The 20,811-nt window shown below is 44.0% G+C and overlaps 1 pseudogene; it reads right to left on the minus strand.

The window, feature by feature from the left end:
• LOC135554730 (ubiquitin carboxyl-terminal hydrolase 36-like) overlaps positions 1–20,811 on the minus strand; it is a 75,764-nt pseudogene that overhangs the window by 29,520 nt on the left and 25,433 nt on the right.

The raw sequence follows: 20,811 nt of genomic DNA on the forward strand, positions 1-20,811 counted from the left end.
AACCTCATGGCTTGGTTCGTGCACAGACATGTACTGTCAACTGTGGGACCTTATATAGACAGCTGTCCAATCAATTGAATATACCTCAAGTGGACTACAATCAAGTTGTAGAAACATCAAGGATTATCTGAGCTCAATTTCAAGTCTCATAGCAAAGGGTCTGAATACTTATGTAAATAAGGCATTTATGTTTTATATTTTTTATAAATTTGCCACATTTCAAAAAAAACTTTTGCTTTGTGATTATGGGGTATTGTGTGTAGGTTAATGAAGACAATTTTTATTTAACAAATTTTAGAATAAGGCTGTAACGTAACATGTGGAAAAGGTGAAGGGGTCTGAATACTTTCTGAATGCATCTATGTATTGATGCCATTTAACTAGGAATCTGACAAAACTTCAGCATATTTATTCGTATTCATTCAGTTTTTCTATAAAAACAATGCTTTTATATATATATATATATATAAAAAATGGAGTCCCTGGGAGTCCCATTGAAATCAAATGAGCCCTGCTTTGAGTACCGATATAGATACAAATGTATATGGTTCCCTATGGAAAATTTTCCATATTCATCCCTGGCGCAAAGCTTCACCACCATGATGTTCAATAATTCAGCATGCATGTCTTTTTATAGCCCATGAATTCCGACCAGACAACCTGTGCTGTTCATCAGGTTGCCTAAACCTAAACAACTTCCGCCAATCTTGAACTTGACACATCGGAACTGTATGTAGCGTGACATGAATCGTCGACTTGTGTGTTCATCACGCGCAGATCATGGCTTTTGGTAAGCCTAGAAGCGAACGTTTTAAACCTAACACTGAATTAACGGTCATGTTCACTGTAGACAGGTGTTTACACGCGTGAGTATGCGTTATCTATATGAAGTGACGGAAAGATAAACAACCTACCATAATTCTCCCCATCCATACTGATGCTGCTGTAGGCTTCAGTTTCTTGCGCTCCCTCTGCTGCAGCCGATATCTCCAATACGACCGCCCACGCGTGTCCGGTTGTCAGTCTGCTTGGATGTATCCCTCCCTAAAGTCCCCAACTGATTAGAAAGCGTTTCTTCATATTTCTTCTATTCCTGCTGAAAGTGAATCGGTTGTAAGTTATGTAGAGTAGCTAGGTATGCAGGCAGAGCTTTGAGAACATCAATCCATCCAGAGAGAAACCGCACGATCATGGCCCCTCCTTTCAGAGATGATGTCACGCGCTATAACTTAATGTCAGATACTATGCCTTTAACTCATTTACATGATTACTATTGTGAAGAACGAGCACAATTGGCTCAGAAATAAATGTTTCGTTGCACCTGCATGATGCCGGTGCCATGCATTATTTTTTTATATTTTTTATTATTTATTTGAAATATATTTTATGAGATCCCATGTTAATATTCAGACTTTTATGACACTGTAAAATGACAGTCCATTCGGAAGTATTCAGACCACTTGACTTTCCACATTTTGTTGTTACAGCCTTATTCTAAAATTGATTAAATGGTGTCCCCCTAATCTACACACAATACCCCACAATGACAAAGCAAAAACAAGAATTTCAACATTTTCCCTAACTTATAAATAGGGGAGAAAAAGAGGAAATATGACATTTCAGTAAGTATTCAGACCCTGTACTCTGTACATATGCAGCGATTACAGCCTCGATTCTTCTTGGGTATGACGCTACAAGCTTGGCACACCTGTATTTAGGGAGTTTCTCGCATTCTTCTCTGCATATCCTCTCAAGCTGGGTCAGAAGAGATGGTTGAGCATTACTGCACAGCTATTTTCAGGTCTTTCCAGAGATGTTCAATCAGGTTCAAATCCAGGCTCTGGTGGGCCACTCAAGGACATTGAGACTTGTCCTGAAGCCACTCCTGCATTGTCTTGGCTGTGTGCTTATGGTTGTTGTCCTGTTAGAAGATGAACCTTTGCCCCAGTCTGAGGTCCTGAGTGCTCTAGAGGAGGTTTTCATCAATGATCGCTCTGTACTCCGTTCATCTTTCCCTCAATCCTGACTAGTCTCCCAGTTCCAGTCGCTGAAAAACATCCCCACAGCATGATGCTGCCACCACCATGCTTCACTGTACGGATGGTATTAGCCAGGTGATGAGCGATGCCTGGTTTCCTCCAGATGTGACACTTGACATTCATGGTCAGAGTCCTTTAGGTGCCTTTCAGCTAACACCAAGCGAGCTGTCATTTTCCATTTACTGAGAAGTGGCTTCCGTCTGGCTACTCTACCATAACAGCCTGATTGACGGAGTGCTGCAGAGATGGGTGTCCTTCTGGAAGGATCTTCCAACTCCACAGAGGAACTCTGTCAGAGACCATCGGCTTCTTGGTCACCTCCCTGACCAAGGCCCTTCTCCCCCAATAGGTAGTCTTGGTGGTTCCAAACTTCTTTCATTTAAGAAGGCCACTGTTTTTTGAGACCTTCAATGCTGCAGAAATGTTTTGGTACCCTTCCCCAGATCTATGCCTCGACACAATTTTGTCTCGGAGCTCTACTGACAATTCCTTTGACCACATGGCTTGGTTTTTGCTCTGACATGCACTGTCAACTGTAGGACCTTTATATAGACAGGTGTGTACCTTTCCAAATCATGTCCAATCAATTGAATTTACCACATGTGGACTCTAGTCAAGTTGTAGAAACATCAAGGATGATCAATGGAAACAGGATGCACCCGAGTTTAATTTTTAGTTTCATAGCAAAGGGTCTGAACACTTATTTTCATAAAAAGGTACGTTTTAAAAAATATATATTTTTATTAAAAAATTCTAAACCTGTGTGTATATTGAGGGAAATTAATATAATACATTTTAGAATGAGGCTGTAATGTAACAAAATGTGGAAAAAGTGAAGGGGTCTGAATACTTTCCAAATGCACTGTAGGAGGCCATATAACAATTCAAATGCAGTCTGATATTCCATTCAGGCTTTTGATGGTTAGTAGAATATATATATTCAGATTTTCTACTAACAAAGAAGCAAGACCAGACCCCTATTCACAAAGTCACAACTTTATTGCACCTGTAGAGCTAATTACATGATCCATTTGGGTAAGAGTCACGTTTCATTATGAAATGTCTCTCCTTGGTCTGAAAAGGCGGTGCAAAATATAGAACCATCAATGCAAATATGACGTGGATCAGTCACACCAGTATAACGTCTTCCTGTCAGTTTCCTTGAGCATCGAACATGTCCCAAAGCTCATTTCACAGTCAACATGAAACACATTCAATGGAACTGGTGATGACGCCGCTCTCATACTGTATGACACTACAGTAACAAGGTGTCATCGTATGAAACACGCACATATGAACATCCATCTGCAAGAAATTATTTTAACTTTCACAATCCCCCACCAATCCAAATACAGATTGTATCTGTATTTTTTTTTATAACACATTAAAGATTTGTGAAAAGTTTCTTTAAATTATTTAACATGATCAATTAACTATACTGTTTAAGCTGACATCTCTAGAATGAAAGTCAATGGGTGACTGGAACTATACTGGCCTCGTACGAATCATCCTGATGTCACAAGCGTGCATTCTGTTTCCGTGGAGCCGATCAGATCAGGATGGTTTGTGAAGGCCAAGTCTACGCAGGGATGACGGGGAAAGCATGGGAAACACCAGGCGGACTGTACAATCTTCTACACTGGCCAAGCGCTTTGTTTAATGACTATCATTTATAATCTATTTAGCTAAATCAGTGCCCAGATAAAGTGGAAGATCCCATGTTTTCACCCCTCAAATATACTGGTAGAAAACAGGATAAAATGGTGGTGGTGTGTAATAAAATGTGGACTTGGCTGGAAGGTTGGTTGAACATGAGGGTTGTAAGGTTGGGGGATGGCTGGGTACATCAGGTTCCAGATGACCAGTTAGTTGGACTGTCTGTGGGTGATTTGCATAGAGAGAGTACAGATTGGGACAATGATCATGTACTAATAGCATATACATCAACTTCAAACTAACAATGCCTGGGGCAACGCATGTAATCTAGCCTGGCCCCAGATGTCTGTGCTGTATTTCCAACATTTACAATGGCCATAGGTGTTGGCCAAACCACACAAACAGATCTGGGACCAGCCTACATGCAACTCTTTATCTGGGATAGAACACACAAAGAAAGAACTGTTGGTTCATAGAGGCCCAAAATTCATTCAGAAAACACACGATGCACAACAAAGCTGAAGTTCACTGGTGATGGAGCATTACTAAACAATGGTCACCAACACAACTTTTAGTTAGAGACCAGGGACCAAGGACTTGACATTTTGGGAATGACACGCAGAAGAGATGAGCAATTAGCTCCACTCATGACCTACTGTAGATGTCTAGGGTTGAAAAAAGTTCCCAATTCAACCCACCCACCCCAGAATCGCACTCACACCCTCTTTTGCAACTATTGACCAGAAAGGAGAGCAAATGGATGAGAAAGCAGATGAAACAATGATATGCCTCATCCATTACAGGTGGATTATGTTACAAACCGACAAAGCCTTGACGTTATCGTTACAGTCCCCAACTTGACCTGGGGGTAGAGACATCGCCTATGAACTTTGCAATTAGCTGATGTCGGGGCAAAGCATCACTTGGTGTTAATCGACCATGACATTTTCTATTCTGACACATCTACCAAATTACATCATCTTCAGAACCGTCAAATTCACCCAGGAAAGGAAACAAAAAAAATCTGTTAGGGACACAGAACTGAATATTCTGATATAGGGAACTTCAAATACCACCATCACGCATACAATAATCAATAAGATTCAACTAAAGATGGAGGCCTTTCGTCTGCGTGGGACAGGCGTGTGACTGTTTCCCCCTCCAAATCCGTGCTTGTAAAACAACAGTAGAATCAGAATATGTAAATGTGTCAGCAGCAGCCACAGTGGGTCAGTTTTATCAGGTCATGTAGAACATACCAAGAAGGCATTGTGGCAAAGAAATCACACAGAATAAGAAACCATAAAACCATAAAAGTATCAATCATTCCCAAACTGAAAGAGAGGATGGGAACAAAGCATGTCAGTTATGATGGCTTCACCCTCTGCAGTCCTGTTCATGTTTGGGATCTTTTAAAGGTGACTTGGTGATGGTGCTGATGGTGATCAGCGCGAGATGGTCACCACATGTCTTCACATACAGAATAGGCCATATGAGTCAGGAGAACAGTATTCACCTCTATTGGCCCACTGTCCTGCACACGGCCCAGTCAGCAGTCAGCACAGTGGTTGTAACCAGTGGTGTAGTGGAGGGTAAACGCACGGAAATGCCATTTACGCATGTTTTTGTATTTCTCCCGAGCGTTTACCCTCCATTTGCGGGAAAATGCATTGAACGTATAGAGGGAGTGATGCTTTACTCAGCAAGAAGGCCGATCAACGTTTACCAACCAACCTATATATTTTTTTTTACACTAAATCACTGGTTGCAACATTTTAGAATGTTCAGAGAAATAGATTGTGTAGAACACAATGATTTTCTATAGGAAGTCATTTCAGCTCTATACATTACATTACTATAATTCAAAGTTCTGCACGTTTCGCCCACCTGAACACAACCCAAGTGTCTCCCTCATAGGTTTCAATACATTTAGCTGATGGGTAAGGGTTATCTAGCATACATTATACAAAATCTCTCACCTCAGCCTTTCACACAGATAAATGCTATATGGTGCATGCCACATCCTTTGATACCGGCTAGAAAACCCCAGAACCGTCCCCGAGAGTGGCCCAACCATGTAAAATGTACAAATATGAGAATTCCTGACATGGCTTGTTCTGAATTCCTAACATAACATGGTGTCATGTTATCACCACAGATGGAAGCTCACCACAGTACGGTAAATCCATCATATTCATGAGCAGCTTGAGCACCATTGACTGAACAGTTTTCATATCCATCTGAGACAACGGTGTAGAAGCAATGGTCAACTCATTGTTGCTGAACCCTGGCTGACGGTGGTAACATCACAGCCCATGTTGGTCAGCTCACCAGACTCGGTCATCAAAGGAAGACTTGCGGTAAGTTCTATAGTGAAGAGACCAGCACAGATCAAAGATGTGTTGTTCTGTCAACTGGCCATGGTCTCTCGTATTGCAATCAGGGTATGAACCGCCAAGCAATTAAAAAAAGAGTCACATTGTTACTGTGGTGTCACGTGTCGTCACTCCAGTTCGGTTGTACTGTATGTGGCCAAACATCCATTCTGGTTGGCTCTCAGTGACTGTATCCAAACATCCATTCTGGTTGGCTCTCAGTGACTGTATCCAAACATCCATTCTGGTTGGCTCTCAGTGACTGTATCCAAACATCCATTCTGGTTGGCTCTTCTGTATCCAAACATTCATTCTGGTTTCTCAGTGACAGTGGTATCCAAAGCCGGCCTTCTTGGCGCCGGGTGTGACCGACCACATGCTCCGCCGGTCCTGGATCTTCTGGAAGATATTGCCGCTCCTCCTCTTCTCTCGCTTGTACTTTTTCATTTTCTTCACCTGTTCATACACACATAAGAAATGTTCAGACCAGAGGTAACAGAGGTAAAGCGTGCCGGAACCAGTTAGCGGTGCAGGCAAGGATCTAGGAATAGTTCAGCCAGAAGGAGCCCTTCACACATGCTTTAGATGCAGAGCTAACTGGTGCATTCAGTTTCCACTAGGACTCTAGTGGAAGGCCAGGAGATTCAGGATGTTGCTAAATATCCAAGATAAAAATTTAAACAGAACCCTAGGTAAGTCAAAAACAAGATACAACTAAAGTATCCCTTTAACATGTCTTCTGTTGAAACAATCACTATGTGAAAACAGCTTTCCACGGGCTTGTGTCTGTGGGTGCCCTCTCACCTTTCCACTGTCAAAGTCCTCATCCCACTCGTCAATCACCATGTCGGTTCTGGCATCGCGGGTGTCGTCAATGGCATCCCTACTGATGGCAGATGCCTCTCCCTCCCAGCTGAGGACTGGACACACCCACCCCCCCAGTCATTACAGCGCTATGCACAACAGCGGTGTGAGCCGCTACTGCTATTAGTCTCCCAGAGAGACTGAACTCGCTACATAAATTACTTGGCTACAACTTCTTAGTACAATTTATTGACTCCACTGGGGGTAAAGTGCAACCTTGAGAATGTCTTAGGTTCTAGATCTCACCTTGGGTTCCATAGGCTTTGTCCAAAGAGTTCTTCAGGAGCTCCTCAACCACTCCACCACTCCTCTTGCCATCCCAGACCATGGGGGCTGGGTGGGGGACATCCCCAGGACCACCCTCTACTGCTTCTGCAGCGGGGGCCTTGGAGCGCTTGTAGCCATCCTTAACCTGGCTGTCCCACACGATCACTCCAGCTATGGTGGGGGGGAAGGAGTAGAGTGAGGTGAAACATTCACAACCAGGGACAACTAAAACCAGAAATAAAGTAGCTAGTAAAGACAATGGACCTGTAGTTTTATATAATATCATCTTTGAGAACTAACAAGCACCAAAATAAAAAAAAGTGACAGTCAGGAAGAAATTAAAATTCCCAAAACAATTAATTTAGCAGCATTGTGTATTATGTTTGAGCAAAAGAACAGCAGTAACCATGACAAAATGCATGGAATCACAGGAAACTTCTTTAAAACTAAAACAATTTCTCAGCTCTATGTAGAATTGCAGGAAACCGACGGAACGTTTTTTCTCCAGCTACAAAGCCAGGAGGGCGGGGCCGACCGCGCTCATTGACACACCGCACCACCACCTGCCCCTTTTTTAATCCAGAAAAACATTTGCAGATGCAACAAAAAGAGCCAAAATAAAACAAAAATGTGAGCCCTGGGGAATGTAATAATGTATACATCATTTACATAGTGCAAAACAAGGATAGAGCCTAAACAAGAGATTTTGCCCACAGGAGTTCAAGTCCTGAAACCACATTCGATTATGAGAAACTTCCTGACTGGTACTGTATGTTTCAAACTTTTTGAGTTAGAAAAGTTTTGCCAAATAGGTTAAGGTAAGACTGGACTGTTGGCTCCAGTCAATGCAGCAGTGTGTGGTGTGTGGGTCTACCGGTGCTCTCCACGGTGCCCTCCTTGGGAAGGGCCTCCACTGCTTCAGTGTCGCTCCTCTGGTCGCCGGAGCAACAACGTCTGCTTTCCTCCCACTGTTTCACCTCTTCTTTTAGCCTGCGCTTCTTTAACTTCTTTGGGGCAGTAGAATCCCCAGCGCCGTTTTCAACAACCGTGTCCTTCGTCCCAGAACTGCTGCACAAAAAAAATATAGACTTATATTTTTAACGTGTCAATGTGCAAAGAAACTAAACATTCGGTTGTATTTTCTCCTATATCTCCCATGTAATATTCCATATTAGTCAGGGTAGGTTTGACCCAGTGATACATGCTATATGTTGCTTCCAATACATTTAGCTAATATCTTGGAATCAAAGCCATGTGTGTGTGATATAGAGAGATATATATACACAGGGCTGAATAATATATATCAAAAGAGGTGACTACTAACACAGGGCTGTCTAATGGATAGACACTGTCCTGTACGTCACTCCAGGGTTTCTGTAACACAGGGCTGTCTAACCCTTCCTGGAGAGACACTGTCCTGTACACACTCACTCCATGGATTCTCTTTATTTCTACATCGTAATATTGTGAATACACTAAAACTATGAAATAACAACAAATATGGAATCATGTAGTAACCCCTCCCCCCAAAAAGTGTTACATCTTTTTTGCCCAAAAAAGATGTGACATTCTTCAAAGTAGCCACCCGTTGCCTTGATGCCAGCTTTGCATACTCTTGGCATTCTCTCAACCAGCTTTATGAGGTAGTCCCCTGGAATGTATTTCAATTAACAGGTGTGCCTTGTTAAAAGTTACATTTGTGGAAAATCTTTCCTCGATGTGTTTGAGCCAATCAGTTGTGTTGTGACATGGTGGTGGCGGCATACAGAAGATGGTCTTTTACCAAATAGGGCTACGTCCATATTATGGCAAGAACAGCTCAAATAAGCAAAGAGAAACAGTCCATCATTACTTTAAGACATGAAGGTCAGTCAATCAGGAACATGTCAAGAACGTTTAGAGTTTCTTAAAGTGCAGTCGCAAAAACCACTATGATGAAACTGGTTCTCATGAGGACTGCCACAGGTATGCAAGACCCTGAGTTACCTCTGCTGCAGAGGATAAGTTCATTAGAGTTACCAGCCTCAGAAATTGCAGCCCAAATAAATGCTTCAGAGTTAACAGACATCTCAACATCTGTTCAGAGGAGACCGTGAATCAGGTCTTCATGGTCAAATTGCTGCAAAGAAACCACTACCAAAGGACACCAATAATAAGAAGAGACTTGCTTAGGCCAAGAAACACAGCAATGGATGGCTAATTTGAAGAACCACAAATATATTTAGATTTGTTAAAAAAAACATTAGGTTACTACATGATTCCATATGTGTTATTTCATAGTTTTGATGTCTTCACTATTATTCTACAACGTAAAGAAAAACCCTTGAATGAGTCGGTGTGTCCAAACTTTTGACTGGTACTGTATGTTTTATTAACTTTTTGATGCGTTGGACCTTTTAACTGACATGTTTACTGCTGTAGGTCTAAAGCTACATGACCAAACAGACAAATAATAGTACTCTGTAATGCATCTACGTTTTCTAGCTACAATATCACAATAACATCTCAGTGACCTTTCTGAAACAGAACGTCTTAACGTTGCTTCCTCCGGTCCCTCCTCCAATCTCCTTTTCTTCTTCCTCCTCCTCCTCTTCATCATCGTCACAGTGTCCATACTCTGCTCTCCTTGATTCGCATCACACTGGAGAACCACTGGAACCAACTGGAGCTTACTCTTAGGCTGGGGATGGGGCAGCTTTGGTTGTTCCAGGGCTCTTTGGTCAGGGGGGCTGAGTCTCCATGAACCCCCTGACACCAGTCCTCCTCTTGTGCCGGCGGCGAAGCCTCCAGATGAGACTGAACCCTTTCCCTGTGGTTCACGGCTGCATCTCCATCCTCTTCCTCCCTCTTCTTCTTCTTTCTCCTTTTCCTCCTCTTCCTCTCCCTGGCCGGTTCGATCAGTTCGGGCTCAGTGGGGATGTCTGGGATGACGTAGGCCAGTGCTGGCTCTCGCTCTCCGCCTTCCATCTCAGAGTGACGCCGTTTCTTATTTTTCTTCTTTAAGGAGGTGTCGGAACTGCTTGGGTCAGGCTCTGACAGACTGGGGGTCTCGGTAGGTTTAGGGCTCTTTGGAAGGTGGGTCTGAAGCCCATTGGTTTTTGGAGAGAGGGTGGAGTTTGATTTCTGGGGACTCTGATGCTTAGATGGGATGCCTGAGTGGACATGGTGGGCTGCAGGTGGAGATTGCAGTTTGGGTGAATGGAATGGACCAACCCTGAGAGGGGACCGAGAAGAAAATGTTCAAGAACAAAATAGAAGAAATTCAAAACATCCAGAAAAATACTGAACACAACGTATAGTCTTATGTGTTGCTTCAAAAGTTCACCGATGGGACAGTAAACCAGTGAGAACTGGGTGATGTTCAGTAGAGAATAGCGTAACAAACTGCTTTGAAAGGGAAACAGAATGCAGTGTTTCTAAATTGGACAAATTCAGATAGTAAAACAGGGTGTTACTCGGGTTGAAATAGTTCTCCTGTTTTGTGCCTAACTGGACACAATGCTGTGAACGGTCTGTTGAGGGGGGGCGTGGTGCGGTTCGTACCTGTGACTGTGACTGGGTGAGGTGAAGGTGAGGTTAAGTTGAGCAGGATGCGTGCGGTCACTGGACGGATGGCGTGGCAGGTGGGGGTGTTGAGCCTCAGTGCTGCTCGGACTCCGGCTGCGACTGGCCTGCAGTTATCGACAAAAATAAAAACTTGGTGGTCTAAAAGAAAATTGCCATGAACGTGACAAAAAAGGAGGGATGATCAAATAAGGAGGAAGGAATCATTGTAAAGACGGATGGAAGAACAAATGAACAAGGGAGAGAGAAAAACAGGAGAGGATGGCATGGCAGAGAAGAGTTAGAAATGGTTACAAGAAAATAATTGGAACTGAAACAAAAAAGACAAAACATTGTCCAGGGTTTCAAAAGAGGTGACTACTAACACAGGGCTGTCTAACCCTTCCTGGAGAGACACTGTCCTGCTCTCACTCCAGGGTTTCAAAAGAGGTGACTACTAACACAGGGCTGTCTAACTTCCACTCCAGGGGGTTTCAGGGTTTCAAAAGAGGTGACTACTAACACAGGGCTGTCTAACCCTTCCTGGAGAGACACTGTCCTGTACGCTCTCACTCCAGGGTTTCAAAAGAGGTGACTACTAACACAGGGCTGTCTAACCCTTCCTGGAGAGACACTGTCCTGTACGCTCTCACTCCAGGGTTTCAAAAGAGGTGACTACTAACACAGGGCTGTCTAACCCTTCCTGGAGAGACACTGTCCTGTACGCTCTCACTCCAGGGTTTCAAAAGAGGTGACTACTAACACAGGGCTGTCTAACCCTTCCTGGAGAGACACTGTCCTGTACGCTCTCACTCCAGGGTTTCAAAAGAGGTGACTACTAACACAGGGCTGTCTAACCCTTCCTGGAGAGACACTGTCCTGTACGCTCTCACTCCAGGGTTTCAAAAGAGGTGACTACTAACACAGGGCTGTCTAACCCTTCCTGGAGAGACACTGTCCTGTACGCTCCAGGGTTTCACTCCAGGGTTTCAAAAGAGGTGACTACTAACACAGGGCTGTCTAACCCTTCCTGGAGAGACACTGTCCTGTACGCTCTCACTCCAGGGTTTCAAAAGAGGTGACTACTAACACAGGGCTGTCTAACCCTTCCTGGAGAGACACTGTCCTGTACGCTCTCACTCCAGGGTTTCAAAAGAGGTGACTACTAACACAGGGCTGTCTAACCCTTCCTGGAGAGACACTGTCCTGTACGCTCTCACTCCAGGGTTTCAAAAGAGGTGACTACTAACACAGGGCTGTCTAACCCTTCCTGGAGAGACACTGTACTAACACCTGTGGAGAGACACTGTCCTGTACGCTCTCACTCCAGGGTTTCAAAAGAGGTGACTACTAACACAGGGCTGTCTAACCCTTCCTGTGACTACTAACACAGTCTAAGACACTGTCCTGTACGCTCTCACTCCAGGGTTTCAAAAGAGGTGACTACTAACACAGGGCTGTCTAACCCTTCCTGGAGAGACACTGTCCTGTACGCTCTCACTCCAGGGTTTCAAAAGAGGTGACTACTAACACAGGGCTGTCTAACCCTTTCCTAACACAGGGCTGTCTAACCCTTCCTGGAGAGACACTGTCCTGTACGCTCTCACTCCAGGGTTTCAAAAGAGGTGACTACTAACACAGGGCTGTCTAACCCTTCCTGGAGAGACACTGTCCTGTACGCTCTCACTCCAGGGTTTCAAAAGAGGTGACTACTAACACAGGGCTGTCTAACCCTTCCTGGAGAGACACTGTCCTGCTCTCACCCACGCTAACACAGGGCTCACTCCCAGGGTTTCAAAAGAGGTGACTACTAACACAGGGCTGTCTAACCCTTCCTGGAGAGACACTGTCCTGTACGCTCTCACTCCAGGGTTTCAAAAGAGGTGACTACTAACACAGGGCTGTCTAACCCTTCCTGGAGAGACACTGTCCTGTACGCTCTCACTCCAGGGTTTCAAAAGAGGTGACTACTAACACAGGGCTGTCTAACCCTTCCTGGAGAGACACTGTCCTGTACGCTCTCACTCCAGGGTTTCAAAAGAGGTGACTACTAACACAGGGCTGTCTAACCCTTCCTGGAGAGACACTGTCCTGTACGCTAACACAGGGCTGTCACTTCCAGGGTTTCAAAAGAGGTGACTACTAACACAGGGCTGTCTAACCCTTCCTGGAGAGACACTGTCCTGTACGCTCTCACTCCAGGGTTTCAAAAGAGGTGACTACTAACACAGGGCTGTCTAACCCTTCCTGGAGAGACACTGTCCTGTACGCTCTCACTCCAGGGTTTCAAAAGAGGTGACTACTAACACAGGGCTGTCTAACCCTTCCTGGAGAGACACTGTCCTGTACGCTCTCACTCCAGGGTTTCAATTCAACCCCAGTTGTTAATAAGCTGATTCAGCTTATCAACAAGCTAATTATTACAATCATGTGTGCTAGATTAGGGTTGAGTGAAAACCTACAGGACAGTATCTCTCCAAGAACAAGGTTGGAGAGACCTGTATGGGAGTATGTGGTTGGTTAGACAAGAGAATAAGAACACAGATGGTGTACTAGTCTTGCATAGAGCTGGGCGGTATACCATATACACACACACACCGGTATTGATGCACGGAGCAGTTTGAGTTTTTACTTTATCTTCTATAACCATGTCCATGTTTGGTTTGTTAAAAATGTGATCCTCAACTCCAGCACGTAAAATGTTAGTTTTTATATTTTACTCCTTTTGCTACTTGAGCTTAATGCTAAAAATGGTGCTGGAAGAGCTGGCTGCCATTTTACGGGCTCCAAACCAATTTGCGTTATTTTTTAAACTTATTTTGTACATAATTATTTTGTACAACGTCTCGTATGGCCGAAACAAGCTTCTGGATAACAGAACAGTGATTAGTCACCTCGTACTGGACAAAGCTTTTTTTCTTAAACTAGGCTGATGCAAAGGATTTAATTCAGACACCCAACAAGGCCCAAATCCACGTCATTCGCATCAAGAAGAGACAGAGATATAGGGGTCATAGGTCGGGGTGCCTTGAATCCGACAAGTGAGTAACCCGCCACTACCATCAGTCCTATTTTCCTATTTGTCCAACGTGCACTCATTGGATAATCAACTGGATTAATTCCGATCAAGACTATCCTACCAACGGGAGCTGTAATATCTTATGTTTCACTGAGTTTTGGATGAATAACGAAATGGTAACAAATCAAATTTTATTAGTCACATGCGCAGAATAAAACCTTACATAGAGTTGCCTCCGTTAAGACAAGTGGTGGACGTCTGTGTCTATTTGGCAATGACCGCTGGTGCGCGGAATCTAATATTAATGAAGACTCAATGTTGTGCTCGACTGAGGTGGAGTATCTCATGATAAACTGTAGACCACACTATCTACCAAGATAGCAATGAAAAATATAGGTGAGAACTGTCTATTTACCACCACAAACAGATGCTGGCACTAAGACTGCACTCAACAAACTGTATAAAGGCCATAAGCAAACAAGAAAATCGTCATTCAGAGGCGGTACTCCGAGTGGCCGGGGACTTTAATGTAGGGAAACTTAAATCCGATTTACCGCATTTTCTACCAGCATGTTATAGTTTTTCTCTGGTTGCACATATATAGACTACAGACCACCTTTACTCCAAACACAGACAAAGGTCTTCCTCACCCTCCATTTGGCAAATCTGACCAAAACTCTATCCTCCCGATTCCTGCTTCCAAGCAAAAACTAAAGCAGGAAGTACCTGTGACCTGCTCAATACGGAAGTTGTCAGATGAAGCAGATGCTAAGCAACAGGACTTTTTTGCTAGCAGACTGGAATATGTTCCGGGATTCTTTCCATGGCATTGGAGAACACCTCAGTAGTCACCTGCATCATCAATAAGTGCATCGATGATGTCGTCCCCACAGTGAACGTACATAAATACCCCAACCAGAAGCCATGGATTACAGGCAACACCGCACTGAGCTAAAGGGTAGAGCTGCTGCTTTCAAGAAGCAGGACTCTAACCCGGAATCTTATAAGAAACACTGCTATGCCCTCCGACGACCCATCAAACAGGCAACAAAAGCATCAATACCGGACTAAGACTGACTCCAACTACACCGGCTCCGAGACTCATCGGATGTGGCAGGGCTTGCAAACTATTATGGACTGCAAAGGGAAGCACAGCCACGAGCTGGCCAGTGACACAAGCCTACCAAAAATGCAACACTGACGCATGCATGAGAGCACCAGCTGTTCCAGACGACTGTATGATCACGCTCGCCGCAGTTGATGTGATTAAGACCTTTAAGCAGGTCAACATTCACAAGGCCAGATGGATTACCAGGACGTGTACTCCAAGTATGTGCTCACCAACAGGCAAGTAGTTTCACTGACATGTTCAACCTGTCCATGACAGAGTCTACAAAACCTGCATGTTTCAAGCAGACCACCATAGTCCCTGTGCCCAGTTACCAAAAAACTCAAACTGTTACCAAGGTAACTTGCCTAAATGACAAACGATCCGTAGCACTCACATCTGTAGCCATGAAGTGCTTTGAAAGGCTGTTAAACGGCTCACATCAACACCATTATCCCAGAAATCCTAGACCCACTACAATTTGCATACCGCCCCAACAGAGCCAGAGATTACGCAATCTATTGCATTCCACACTGCCCTTTCACACCTGGACAAAAGGAACACCTACGTGAGAATGTTATTCATTGACTACAACACCATAGTGCCCTCAAAGCTCACCACTAAGCTAAGGACCCTGGGAATAGTCACTTTGCCTCTACCTACATATTACCTTTATTACCTCAGCTAACCCCCACCAAATTGACATTGTACGTTACCCCCTGTATACAGCCTCGTTAGTCATTTTATTGTCGCTCTTTAATTATTTGTTTTTTCTATTTTCCATGTTTATATTTATTGTTTACTTCAGTTTATTTAGTAGATATTTAAAAAAATCTTAACTGCATTGTTGGTTAAGGGCTTGTAAAGTAAGCATTTCCCTGTACTATTCAGCGCATGTGACAAAATATGATTTGAACCCCCCTTGATTATATTCAGTGCACCTGAATGTAAGCCGCACCCACTGAATAAAACAAATATATATATTTTGTACATAAATAAACCCTACCCTACATTGAAACAAATGAACTTTACACAGCCTTTAAACGAAACACGGCTTGTAACAAATTAAAAAAATTACAGTAAACAGCAGCCTACCAAGAAAGTCACCATCTTCCTCCTCCTGTGCACTGAAACCACTGAAGCCATCTCCTTCGGTGTCGGAGTTGAATAGCCTCAGAATTGCTTCATCCGACGTTGGATCGTTTTCATTGTCGCGCTCGTCACTTTCATCCGGAGGCAAATTCCCCGCTGAGCTCATGCTGCCCTCTTCAACACGCAGCAGTCCAGCCTTTCGAAATCCGTTGATGATAGTGGATTTTTTGACAATGCTCCACGCTGTCAGGACCCACTGGCAGACTTGACCATAAGTTGCTCTTCGCATGTGGCCGTTTTAGTGAAGAATTTCTCCCCACTTGTCATCCAAGCCTCCCACTGAACATGTCAGTTCCTCATGCTGCTGTTTCCAACGTCTTATCATCGACTCATTAAGGCCAAGCTCCCGTGCAGCAGCTCCATTTCCTTTTCCAACAGCCAGATCGATCGCATCCAACTTGAAAGCTGCAGCATATGCATTTCTCCGTGTCTTTGCCATTATGAGGGTGACAAAATGACTACCGTAATTAGAATGATGGGAAGTTTGAGCGCACTCGATTTACGTCACAATGTGACGGTGTTCAGTTTTTTGGCGGCATGAATCTTGTGAAAGCGGGGAAAAATCCATAAATTAGCCGCGTCATTGTATAAGCCGCAAGGTTCAAAGCATGAAAATAAAGTAGCGGCTTATAGTCCAGAAATTACAGTAATGTTGTTGACATACTGCAGTCCACAAGCGTTCTACACACTATTCGTTTGTGTATCTTACTATCTGCTAGTTTGTCTTTTCTTAGCAAGGTGTTGCTAAAATAATTTGTTAGCTGCTAATGCTAAATCACTAGTTCGTACATTTAGTAAACGAAGCTAGCTAATACTGACTAGTGCCAGTGCTGGTGAATGCCTAGATAAGATACCATTGCATAAACATGCTTATCAGAGAGGAATAGACAAAGCATGAATATGTTAGCTAGCTAGCTAGCTAGCTACATGAAGTAAGAAAAAATGTAATGTAATTAGGGTCACCTGGAAACACTAACACTGTACCCTGTAGATAATTCCTACCTGGTTTATTCATTCATTGTTGTGTCAAAAAACAACGTATTCAAGGTGCTCCCCACTATATTCCAACTACTTTAATTTCAACAGTTCACCAATTAACCAGGTCTATATTATTTGCCCATATCATGCTGCGTGGCAGTGTGGAGTTGGATTGAATGGTATACGTGGAGAAATTGAGATGACTTATAATTTGTGTTGCTACCCTAGGGTCATGAACTACTCAAAGCATATTTAGATCTAATATTTAAAAACGATTATTCATAAAACTGTAAAACATGATATTTTATTCATATCGCCCAGCCCTCGTCTGACAGTACACTCGTTGGTTGGTTTGATAGGAGAATAGGAACACCGTGTACTAGCTTTACAGTAGACTACAATAGATCCAATTGTCATACAATCAATTTGATAGGATAATAAGGAAAACACCTTATCTTTAAGCGTTCGGGATAGAGGTGAAGGGAAGGAAGGCAGCAGGCAACAGACACTACATGCTTCCAAGGCAAAGCCCAGGGAAAGCAGCTTATTGCTGATAGACTAGAAATAGGGCCATGTGTTTTGGTTGACCATGTCACATGACCTGGATGTTGACCTTTATTTTAAGCATGTTCCAGAACTTAGAATTAGACAAAAAAAATGTAGACAATTGTCTGAGGATGGTGCTGGACCATGTGACAGAAAAATAAAAGGATACAGCTTAAAAAATAAAATAAAAGGTTGAACTACGTGACATGATTAACCAAAAGACAGGACCCTACCTATAAAGACTACTAAACTATGATTAAGCCTAGCCTATTATCCAGTGTCGCACCATCTGTGTGAGCCAGTGGTTACTTGCACCAGAGCTTTAAAAACAGACGCAACATACTGTTACACCTACGACAAAGACCCACAATCAATCGGAGACTGGCAAATTTATCCACAAGACGTTTACAAGAGACAGCGTCTTCGTTTTAAAATCGGACACAAACCTCTCTCCCAGTAGTCAGTACTGGCTTGCCCAGACAGCGCTGTAGTGGCTAACATGCTGACCAGACTGGACGTGTCTCACGTGTGAGCGTTGCATAAATGTACACATGCATTCAATCATTGCACCCACACTGCTCGCGAGCGTCTGCGTAGCCAGGCGCTAAAATAGAAATTGGTTCTAATTGTGATGCTCAACGCGCTTCAAGTCCTGCATCTACCATCTCCTCATTGGTTTTTAGGAGCATATACCCACATGGGTGACTGAAAGATTAACTGAGGTCCACACTCCAGTTGGTTGTGGTAATGCAGCTTAAAGTTGGTTACCAACCGCAATATAAAGTCCAAAGAAGAAAAAGAAGCCTGAAGGAAGGAAAGATGACTAGAAATTAATTTGGTCTACCGTTTTATCAGTGGATTATTGTCGGAGTAGAGGACCTTGTGCATTTCAGATAAAATAACAACCCAATATTCATATCCCAGGACAAATTAGCTAGCAATGGCAAGATAGCTACATTTCCATAAAATGTTGAATGCTTTTCGAACAGTCCCCAAATTAATATAATTGGTTCAGAGTTTGTTTAGCCATTTCAACCTGCGTGTCCTGATCGCATCAGGTGTCGGTGTATAAATCAACTTGCGCGCGTGCAGTCTGGACAGCAAGTAAGCGGCTACTGAGCCATTCACGGTGCCTCTAGTCTCACCTTCTTGGCCGACAGGGCCAATTTCTTGGCGGGTGGAGGAGACGTGGTGCCGGTGGGTGAAGATGTGATGTTGTTGAGGGCCAGGGGTTTTAGCTTGACTGTCTTCTGCTCCTCCGTGCCCACACGCTCCACACTCTTGGCAGGGGAGGCCATGCCGTTCGAGACATTCCTAGGGGGTGGATGTCCCACCAACCGGCGCACTTTTGGTACCCATGGAATCCTGGACGACAATAGCAAGCATTTGGTTCTGATGAATAACGTGACCAGAAACCAATGACACACAGACAAACTGACCATCTTATATCTGTATGGTAAATCCGGTATAACATTAACATGACTGGGCTAAAGAATAATGGGATATAATACATTCTGAGTGAGGGAAGCGCATGTAAATAAGACAAGCTACATGTTTGAGATATGCACATTTTCATCCTGTATGTGACCGCAATTATATAAGGGTACATTTGTGCAGTTAAAGTTGACAGACTGCCTGTCCAATAAAATTCATAATATATTAGAACTAGTGCTGTACCTTTGAGTCGGAGGTGTCTGCCGAGGAGGAGTCTGACAGGGACTTGAGTGAGGTAGATGCGGCCAGGCCCCTGGCCCCTTGGTTCCCGTGCCTCCGGTCTCCGCCGTCCGACCTGCCGCCCACACCGTTGGAGGGGGCGGGGGTGCTGCTGCGCGCCTGGGGCTGCTGAGGAGGACAGGGCTTCTTCAGCTTCTTGAAGGGCTCCTCGATCAGCATGGGTCCACTGGGTATCCTGGTGGGTGCATGGGAGGAGGACGACGTCCCGTTGGACATCTTGTTGGGCTGCTGGGAGATGTTGGCGCCGTTCCTAGACACGGGTATGCCCAGGCCGCCCTCTACAGACTGAATCTTACGCAGCTGGAAAGGGTCCAGTTTCTGCAGTGAAAGAGACATGTTTCAGTGACCAAGCCTTGAGACAACACCCCATACAAGACATCCAGGAGGCGATACAAAGTCCCCAGGTTCAGAACAAAGAGGTAGAGCCAGCTTCATCTCATCAGCCATCAAATCACATTTTATTTGTCACATACACCACACAAAACAGGTATAGACCTTAGTGAAATGCTTATTTACCATGCTTACATCAAGCTACTGAACAGTGGTATAATGTATATTACATCTTATCAGCCATCAGGCTACTGAACAGTGGTATAATGTACATTATTAACTGGGTGGTACAAGCCCTGAATGCTGATTGGCTGACAGACGTGGTATATCGGACAGTATACCACACGGGTATAACAAAATGTGTATTTTTACTGCTCTAATTACATTGGTAACCAGTTTATAATAGCAATAAGGCACCTCGGGTTTGGGGTATATGGTGAATATACCACGGCTAAGGGCTGTGTCCCGACACTCCACGGTGCGTCGTGCAGAAGAACAACCCTTAGAGGTGGTATATTAGCTATATACATATTAGCTATATACCACACGCCCCCAAGCCTTAACACTTAATTATAGTGTAAGGCCAGCTTCATCTCATCAGCCATCAGGCTACTGGTCAGTGGTATATTACATTGAGGAAGGACAGTATAGATAATGTGTCCTTATTTGAACCGTTCTGTATTGTATTGATTTCCATGCAAATGGACAATAAAAGTATCACATCGAAGGCAGCAAGTCTATTCATACCGTATTGCTTTCAAACATTCTGATGACGGACCGTTCTGCCAGCCTGTCCCATACCTTGGTGACCTGCGGAGAGGACAGGGGTCTGTTGAGGTTGGTCTTCCTGAACTGCTCTGACGTCGCTACGTTCTTCCCCATTCCCTGCTTGGTGATCTGTCCATCCACGTTCTTCTTGGTCTCTGGGATCCTAATGGGCAAAGAGCAGATATGGTCAATGTGTATGGTTCCTCGCTACTACTGCAATCAGTCGCTAGTAACCATCAGACCAGCAATAGATACTTGATCTAGCTTGTCGTGTAGAACGGAACCAATGGAATAGTTTTAACAGTTGGTAGATCATGGCGCTTGCAACACCAGGGTTGTTGGTTCGATTCCCACGGGGGACCAGCTACTGTAAGTTGCTCTCGATAAGAGCGTCTGCTAAATGACTCAAATGTCATGTAAAACGTAACAGAG

Source organism: Oncorhynchus masou, chromosome 14 (genome assembly GCF_036934945.1).
Source record: "Oncorhynchus masou masou isolate Uvic2021 chromosome 14, UVic_Omas_1.1, whole genome shotgun sequence".
Classification (NCBI taxonomy): Eukaryota; Metazoa; Chordata; class Actinopteri; order Salmoniformes; family Salmonidae; genus Oncorhynchus; species Oncorhynchus masou.